Genomic DNA, 9,261 nt, shown 5'->3' on the forward strand with positions numbered 1-9,261 from the left:
AAGCAGTGGAGGTGGCACGAAGGTGGAGGCAATGGAGGCGGCGATGGAAAGGAGCCGAATGGAGAGAGAGGCGAGACATAGATGAATAGTGTAGGGTTAGGAGTACATATAGATAGGTTAATTAAGTTTATATTCAAACTCTAATTATAGCCCAAAAAGGAAATATGTCATTATATATGAGACAACCCAATAAAGAATACAATTCATCAACATTGGAACGAATGGAGTATATAAGTAAAAATTGAGTTTAAAAATGATTAAATTTTGATTATTTCAAGTTTTAAAATAATTATATATAAAGACAGTTAATAAAATAGCTAGCCATGCTAATATAGTGAGCTAAGGGTGTGCAATCAGTCAGTTAGGTTGGAAATCGATTCAAACTCCCAAAATCAAATCATCCAAATTTTTAAAAATATCAACTAATACAAACCATAATTCTTCTTCCAACCGGTCTGATCCGAACCGTATTTACTTCGGTTTCTTTTCGTTGTTCAGTTTAACCAAACTTTGACATAATATTATACTCTTGCTCCGTCTTATTAGTAATGTTCCGTTACTTTTGGGTATGGAGATTAAGAAGAGTGTAGTTAGTTTATAAAGTGGGTTGATGGAAGATATTTAAGGATTATTTTAAGTGAATTGGATCTACTGTTAATAACATTTTAAATGATTACTTCTTTTTACTAAAAAGGGTATTGAACATTACCAATGGGATGACCTAATATAGTAATTGGGATATTACTAATAGGATTGAGGGAGTAAGTTTTTAATTTTAAACCTGTTGCCCGTCATTAAAATAATTAAAAAGGGAAAAGATGCAGATAGGCCCTTTAAGTGGTAGCCCTTATAGCGTATAACCCCTCTTACTCACTGTGTGTGCAACTAAACTCCCAAACTCAAAAAAATCGTGCAATTAGGCCCCTTTGACCAAACGGCGTTAATTATTCCGTTAGACAACTATTTTTATAATTTTTTAATTAAAATGTGGTTGTCCCTTTGCCTCGCGTCTTCTCCATTTGTCCAAAGTTCTGTCTGCCGCCTTCTACCAGATCTGCGATTCCAATCGTCGTCCAGATCTGAACTCCCGTCTCCGCCACTTCATCGTTTGGTGTTCTTCGACGGTCGATTGCTCGTCGCCGCCTCTGCCTCAGGCGCTAATCGGCCCAACCTCATCGTGAATCGATTGGGCTGTGAGAAGAAGAAGACGCACCGGTCTTCTTTCCCGCTGAAGAAGAAGCACCGAGCCGACATCTGCTCCCTTCGGCTTCTGCTACCTGAACTGGAATCTGCTACCTGAACTGGAAGCCGCTCGTCCGATGCCATGGCCCCTCCGCCGCCAAGCTGTCTATAGCACCGCGCTCAGCTCAATTACGCCCGCGTCTCCGAGCTCCGCCTCGACGGCCTTGTCGCTCAGGCAAGATCAGCCGAGGCCTCGAGAAGCTCCAGTCCTTCAAGCTGCTCTCCCTCTCCAACAACAACCTCACCGACATCATCACCCCCGACCTCGCCCTTAATCCCAATCTCGAGCACCTCAACCTCAGTCGCAACTCCCTCTCCGGCAACCTCCCGCCTTCACCGTCCAGTTCCTTGAACTCTCGCACAACGCCTTCTTCGGCCCGCTCAGGCCATCCACTCTTCTCCGCGTGGGACGCGTCGAACATGTTGGCAGCGAATCAGGCGAAGCTGTTCAGAGTGAAGAAGCTGGCCGGATTTCGGGGAGAGAGGGAGACTGAATGGTGAAGGTGGGCCCCACATTTAATTAAAAAATTAAAAAAAGGTTGACTAACGGAAGATTTAACGCCGTTTGGTCAGATGGGCCTAATTGCATGGTTTTTTTGAGTTCGGGGGTTTAGTTGCACACACAGTGAGTAAGGGGGGCTATACGCTATAAGGGCTACCACTAGAAGGGCCTATCTGCACTTTTTCCCAATTAAAAATTCATAATAAAATAAAATCAAATAAAAAATCACCATCTCCATGAAATAAATCAACTAAAAATAGCCTAAACTATATATAACCATAAATCCATCAACCAAAATAACCTAAAGTATAATCATAAATCCAACAACAATCAAATCATAAGCTCAACAACTATCGACCATAAATCCAAACAGAAATAATATCAAACCATCTTAATATGAAATACTCCCTCCGTCTCATTACAAATGTCCCACTTTTCATAATGAGATGTTCATTACAAATGTTTCATTCATTTTTTGACAATATATTATCTCTCTATACCAAATATTTAAATAATTTCTAGCAACACACTTTATCTACTTTCTACACATTTCTTAATCTCTGTGTCCAAAAGTAATGAGACATTTGTAATAGGACGGAGGGAGTAACAATTAACAACAATCACTAAAATAGCAGACATCAAAGAGACAGAAACAAAAACTACTTATGTTGGGAACCTTGTGGAATATCCTAACCCTTGTTTTGATGATACCAAAATTCATAGGACTTAAATGTAATAGACTAGAATCGTTTTTGAACTCAAGTGTTAGAGTTCGTTTCTAGTTTAGTTGCGGTGTCAAAGACTGAAGACTGAAGAACGAAGACTGAAGACTGAAGACTGAAGACTGAAGACTGCAGTTACCAACTGAAGTATCAGTTGAAGACTGATTATTTAATGCGCGCCATGGACTGATACTAAAGTCAAGTATCAGTTGAACATTCCTCCTAGGACTGATCTTCCAACATTCAGAGGAAGCCACGTACGCTCAAGTACAGCCGCATTAAATGCAGAGATATCTCAATATCTTATCTCTGCAGAGGTCATTCCTATCTGGTGGTTACTTTTCAGAGATGTCACATCTCCTGTCCATCAAAAAGAGCCGTTTCCACACAGACAAGGAACCTCAAAGATTGAAGCCTCAGCCCAAATTCGAATTGCTCTCCAACGGAAGAAATCTTGAGGACGATTTACGCCAACGGATCTATTCAAGAGTTCTCCTACAAATAGCGCTTGAGGATCACTTCAATCTTCACCGATTCAACAACATAAGCTGAAGCTCTGCCGAAATAGCTACTCAGCCTAAAGCTTAAACCGCCCAAAGCTTGAATCGAAGAAGAGAATTCCAAAGCCAAAATCAGTCACTGCTGATTACATACATTCTCTTAGACCCTAGGCATATATTCTGTGTACCCAGAAGCCAAAGGTCAAACTTGCTTCAAAGAACTTGTTCTTTGTAAGTATAGTTGGCACTCGTTTAAACCTCTCCCCCATAAGAGTGTTTGAGTGACTCGGAGTTTCAGAAGGTGTTCTGAACTCTGATAGGGAAGTCTGAGCACGAGGTGTGCTTAGCAAGGAAATCCTACGCGAGCTGTGTAGGTGCTGAAATCCTGCGCGAGGTGTGTAGGTAGGGAAACCCTACGCGAGGTGTGTAGGTGCTGAAGAGAGAGCTATCTTCAGTTCACGGTTTGCAGTGCACCCGGGAAGCACTTGCGGAGTGGATTGTTGGTCTGATCAACCAGCCGTGGATGTAGGAAAGAGTTTTTTCGAACCACGTAAAAGTCTCTGTGTTATTTACAGCTTTCAGTTTTACATTCATAACTGTGTTATTTCAATTGATAAAACTGAATGCTGACTAACTGAAAAGAGAAACCTTAATCCAACTATCTGCTCCACCGAGGCTATTCGAAACTAAGTTTAATTTCCACTGCGTATGATATCAATCTGACTCACTATCCTCTGATAGTAAGGAAGAGAGATATCATCTTCATCTCTGCAAACACGACTGAAGCCCTTACGTGGATCAGTTAAGTTCCAGTGACTTAACTGATAACTCTTTACTGAAGAGCTTTCAGTATCAGTCGTCAACCCTGTTGGTCAACACTTATTTCGGTTAAACAGGTGTCTTGTTTGCGTGTAAAGTTTCGTTTCTATCTCTGACTGAGATCCCTCTGATTGAGGTTTGTAGATAGTCATAAAAATAGCCTATAGGTGTTTCCCCCCCCCCCATACACCTATTCGAGACCCCCCGGACCCAACAATTGGTATCAGAGCAGGTTGTTCGCAAGAACTATCTGTCTCTGACTAGTTCTACTTGAACTAGATCCTTTTTAAAGGTCTCGAAAAAGTTTTACTCTTTCTTATTATTTTGTGCTTGCTACTTGCTTTATCTGCTGTTACCTGTTTTTTTTATGGAGACTAACCACAGCAGATTATCTTCTCTACCTATGTTTTGTATTGAAAAATACGACATATGGAAGTTTCGGCTTGAAAGCTTCCTCATTGCCCAACATTGTAGAATGTGGGAAGTCATCACCAGCGGTCCAATCATTATCACCGAAACTGTAAAAAGGGTTCCTACTGACATCCGTCAGGAACCTTACGATGAGGACCAGCCCAAGTCAAAGGCAGACTTCACCACAGAAGAAAGGAAGCAAGATGAGCTAGACAACCTCGCCAAAAGCATCATCTCCGGCACCGTTCCTGACAAGTATGTCATGAAGATAATCAAGTGCAGGACAGCAAAGGAGATGTGGGATATTCTGGAAAGAATGTGCGTAGGTTCTGAGGAGATCAAGGAGAATAAGCTTTCCATAGCTTGTCAGAAATTCGACTCCTTTCTCATGCTCAAGAATGAATCTGTCGAGGAAATGGAACAAAGATTCAACCTCATATTGAATGAAGTTCAATCCATTTCCAAAGACAAATACACTCAACGAGAAATCAACTTGAAGATTCTTCGAGCACTGCCACAAGGAGAATGGCAGATCTACTCAGTCGCTCATCAGCATAAGCCAGGATTCAGTCAGCTCCCGACAAACAAGCTTTTCTCCGATCTCATGGCAAATGAGTTCGATCTTCTGAGAAATCTTGGTAACAAGAAGGCTGGAGGATCAGACGAAGATGGTCCATCAACCTCAAGAGGAGTTGCACTGAAGGCCTCAACCAGAGAAGGCAAGAAGCAGATCAAGGAGCCAACGGAACTCAACCCTGAGGACTTCTTCAGTCAATATGCCTTGTTGACTGACAGATTCAACAAGATGGAGTCCAAGTTCCGGAAGTACAGAAGGTTCCACAAGCAGCACTACAAGGGAAAAGAAAGAGAAAGGGACTCCAGACATTCCACAGATCGAAGCGGAGAAAGGAAGTCAGCCGCTTACGACATCAAAGAATTGGAATGTTATGGATGTAGAAAGAAAGGACACTTTAAGCATGAATGTCCTGATTTGACTCCAGCTGAGCGCAGGGAACTGAAAGCAAAGAAAGATCGCAGATCTTTGAAGAAGAAAGCGATGGTTGCTGATGATGCTGACTCTTCCAACGACACATCAGAATCATCCGACTTCGACAGTTCCAGCTCAGATGATGAGAGCCGAGCCCTAATGGCCAACGAATCAGAAAGTGTAGCTGACAACAGCTACGACAATGGAATGAATGGCCCAGAGGTAAAATCTCTCACGAAAACTCCATATACTGATAACTTCCTGATGCTTTTAGGAGACCACTCAGAATCTGGAGATAGCTCATCCGTTGAAACTGACGAGTTTGATCAGCTCCTGACTGATCACTGTCAGCTGAGGAAAATGTTCGAAGATCTCCTCAAGCAGAATCAGAAAAAGGACAAGGAGATTGATGATGAACGAGCTAAACATCAGACAATCATCTACTTTCCGGATGAAACATGTCTTGATCAGCTAATCATGGAGAACAGTCGACTGGAAGAAGAGCTCAGAATCTCCAACTCAGAATGTGAAAGAGCTTCTCATGAAATCAAAAGGCTTAATCACAAGCTGGAAGAAACAGTCAAGAACTTCATGATGCAGTCTCCCATGATGAGCAACTTTCCATCGAAAGGACTGGTCAACAGCATCGGAGGAAAGGTTGCAGCTGCCAAAGGAAAAGATATCATGATCATCTCTATGAATGATCCTTCTGAAATCACAACCTCAGAAGAATCAAGAGATCATGATATGGATGAAGTTCACAAGCGCAGACTGATGGCCAGATCAAATGTTCCACCTCCACGAAGCTACAGACGAGCTAAGGAGGCTCCCAACCAGATCATCTTATTGAAAAGGCTGGAAAGCAGATTTCAGTCAAAGATCCGGGAAGGAACATCAGGAGCCAAGAAGAATCTTTCTCATCAACCCAGGGGGAAGAAAGGCCACATCAGTCAGAAACTGACATCCTCAGTTCAGTTTCAGAAAGAACAACATCCATGGAGATCAAGCAATGCTGAGTCCAGTCGAGCCATGCCACTTCCTCGACGACAAGCCACTGGACGTCAGACAAATCTCCATAAGTCTGCAAAGACTAAAGTATCTCAAGGAAGATACTTCGGCGAGCAAAGAAGACCTCAACCACTCACCAGACAGAACTGCTACAAGAGTGAGGCCTTCAAAAGGATTTCTCAACGGAAGAATGCTCATATGCCACCTGAAGCGCCAACGACACCGATCAGACATCCAACAATGCGCAAGAAATTAGCCAGACCAATTCTGAAGCAGATTTGGGTTCCAAAGGGAACTCAAACTAACATTGAAGGACCCAAAGCTTGATTGGGTGCCTGAAGCAACTCTTTCTTGCAGGTCAATGTCAGGAAACATAAAAAGAAGGAAGAGGACAAAGCTTCAATCAGAACGTGGTATCTGGACAGTGGCTGCTCGAAGCATATGACGGGCTACAAAGAATATCTATCCCAGTATGTTGAGAAAGCTGGATCCAAAGTTGCATTCGGAGACAACTCGATTGGAGAAACAAAAGGCTATGGTGTGCTCAACATGGGTAACGCCAGTATCAGTAATGTTAGCTTTGTTTCTGGTCTTAAACATAATCTGTTGTCTGTGAGTCAATTTTGTGACAGTGGTTTCACAGTGAAAATCAAAAAGGATGAATTCACTGTTAGAAACAATCAGAAGAAGGTGGTTCTGAAGGGATTCAGACAAGGAAGTCTCTACGACGTTTCTTGGGAAGACAGCCCACCAGAAACGTGCCTCATCAGTAAAAGCAGCTCAGAGCTCAATTGGCTATGGCACAAGAGACTCAACCATCTCAACTTCAAGACGATCAACAAACTTGCTAAACATCAACTGGTAGAAGGACTCCCTTCTATTGTATTCCAGAAGAAGCAAGAATGTGAAGCTTGCCTCAGAGGAAAGCAGACGCGGACATCATTCAAGTCAAAGACAGGACACTCCTCTGAAAGGATTCTGCATCTACTTCACATGGATCTGTTTGGCCCGATCACTCCAAGAAGCTACAACGGTAGGAAGTACACCTTGGTAGTTGTGGATGATTATTCACGATATACCTGGGTTATCTTTCTTTTCAAAAAGAAAGAGACACTGGAGGAACTGCCAAAGCTGTTGAAGAGACTGAGCGTTGAAAAGGAAGTCAACATCATCAGCATCAGATCAGATCGTGGGACTGAGTTCCTCAATACTGTCATTCGTGAGTATTGTGATGAACAAGGAATCAGTCATCAAACTTCTGCAGCAAGAACTCCACAGCAGAATGGAGTTGCAAAGAGAAGAAACCGGTCTCTAAAGGAAGCAGCAAGGACGATGCTAGCCGAGTCAAAACTCCCCTTGAAGTTTTGGGCCGAAGCAGTCAACAACGCATGCTACACGCAGAATCGCTCCTTCCTTACTCAGAGACATGGAAGAACTCCATACGAGTTATGGAAGAACAGAAAGCCATCGATTGCCCATTTTCATGCTTTCGGTTCTAAGTGTTTCATACACATCAACGATAAGAAGAGGTTGAACACCTTCGATTGCAAGGCTGATCCAGGAGTCTTCCTTGGATACTCCAGAACAGAGCGTTCAAGCAAAGCCTATCGAGTGTTCAATACTCAAACTCTATGTGTAGAAGAAACACCTCATGTGATCTTTGATGAGTCTACAGATGGTTTCAGGGAACAAGATGCTGAAAAGAATGTTCAGATCACTGAAGGTTCCAAAGCTGAAATCCATACTGACGAGCCCTCTACTGTCTTGGTATGGGGACCTGGAAAGGATGAAGATACTGAGATGCTTCAGTATCAGAAGATCAACCAACGGTCTGAAGTTCAAACTGGAGCCAATACAGATGGCAATAGTCAAGGGGGAACTCCAGTTGCTGAAGTTCAAGTTGAACGCGCAGAAGCCGCCCCAGCTCAACTCTCCCCTGCTCCAGAAAGTGCTCAACATCCCAGAGCTATTCTAACTGAAGAAGCTCCACCATCTCCTGAAGAAATCAAGAAATATCGAAGATGGTTTGAACTCCACTCTAAGGAGAACATCATTGGAGAACCATCAGATGGCGTCAAGACTCGGAGATCTATGTGCAACCTCGTCTTCGACATCAACCAGAACTGCATCAACGAAGATAAGAATTTCAGCTGTTTCTTATCAACTACAGAGCCGAAGGATATTGAAGAAGCTCTGAAGTCCACAGAATGGGTCATCGCAATGCTAGAAGAACTCAATGAATTCAACCGGAATTCTGTTTGGGAGCTTGTGGATCGACCAGACGATGCAAAGGTGATTGGCTTGAAATGGATTTTCAAGAACAAGAAAGATGAAAAAGGAAACATTGTGAGAAACAAAGCAAGGCTTGTGGCTAAAGGATACAGTCAAGAAGAAGGAATCGACTACGACGAGACATTTGCCCCAGTTGCCAGATTGGAAGCAGTCAGACTCTTCTTAGCTTTTGCAGCTCACAAAGGTTTCAAGGTACACCAAATGGATGTCAAGTGTGCATTTCTCAATGGAGTGCTCACAGATGAAGTCTATGTAGAACAACCTCCAGGATTTGAGGCTGCTGGACCAGAAAAGGTGTACAAGCTGAAGAAAGCGCTCTATGGGTTGAAGCAAGCACCAAGAGCGTGGTATGATACTCTCTCGGAGTATCTGATTGAACAAGGCTTCAAAAAGGGATCTGTGGACAGAACGTTGTTCACTCTCAAAGAAGGAGAAGATCTCTTGCTTGTTCAAATTTATGTCGATGACATAATCTTCGGATCCAAATCCGAACACATGTGCAATAAGTTTGCTGACATCATGAAGAACAAATTCCAAATGTCCATGATGGGAGAAATGAATTTCTTTCTCGGATTGCAAGTCAAGCAGACCAAAGAAGGAATACTAATCAGCCAGTCCAAGTATGCGAAGGAGCTGATAGCTAAGTTCGGTATTCAGCACATGAAGTCAGTCAAGATCCCAATGAACACAAACTAGAAAGTTGATCCAGGTTCAGAAGGAAGCTCTGTCTCTTCGAAGAAGTACAAAGAAATCATTGGATCTTTGCTATATTTGACT

This window comes from Salvia miltiorrhiza, chromosome 4 (assembly GCF_028751815.1).
Source record: "Salvia miltiorrhiza cultivar Shanhuang (shh) chromosome 4, IMPLAD_Smil_shh, whole genome shotgun sequence".
Lineage (NCBI taxonomy): Eukaryota > Viridiplantae > Streptophyta > Magnoliopsida > Lamiales > Lamiaceae > Salvia > Salvia miltiorrhiza.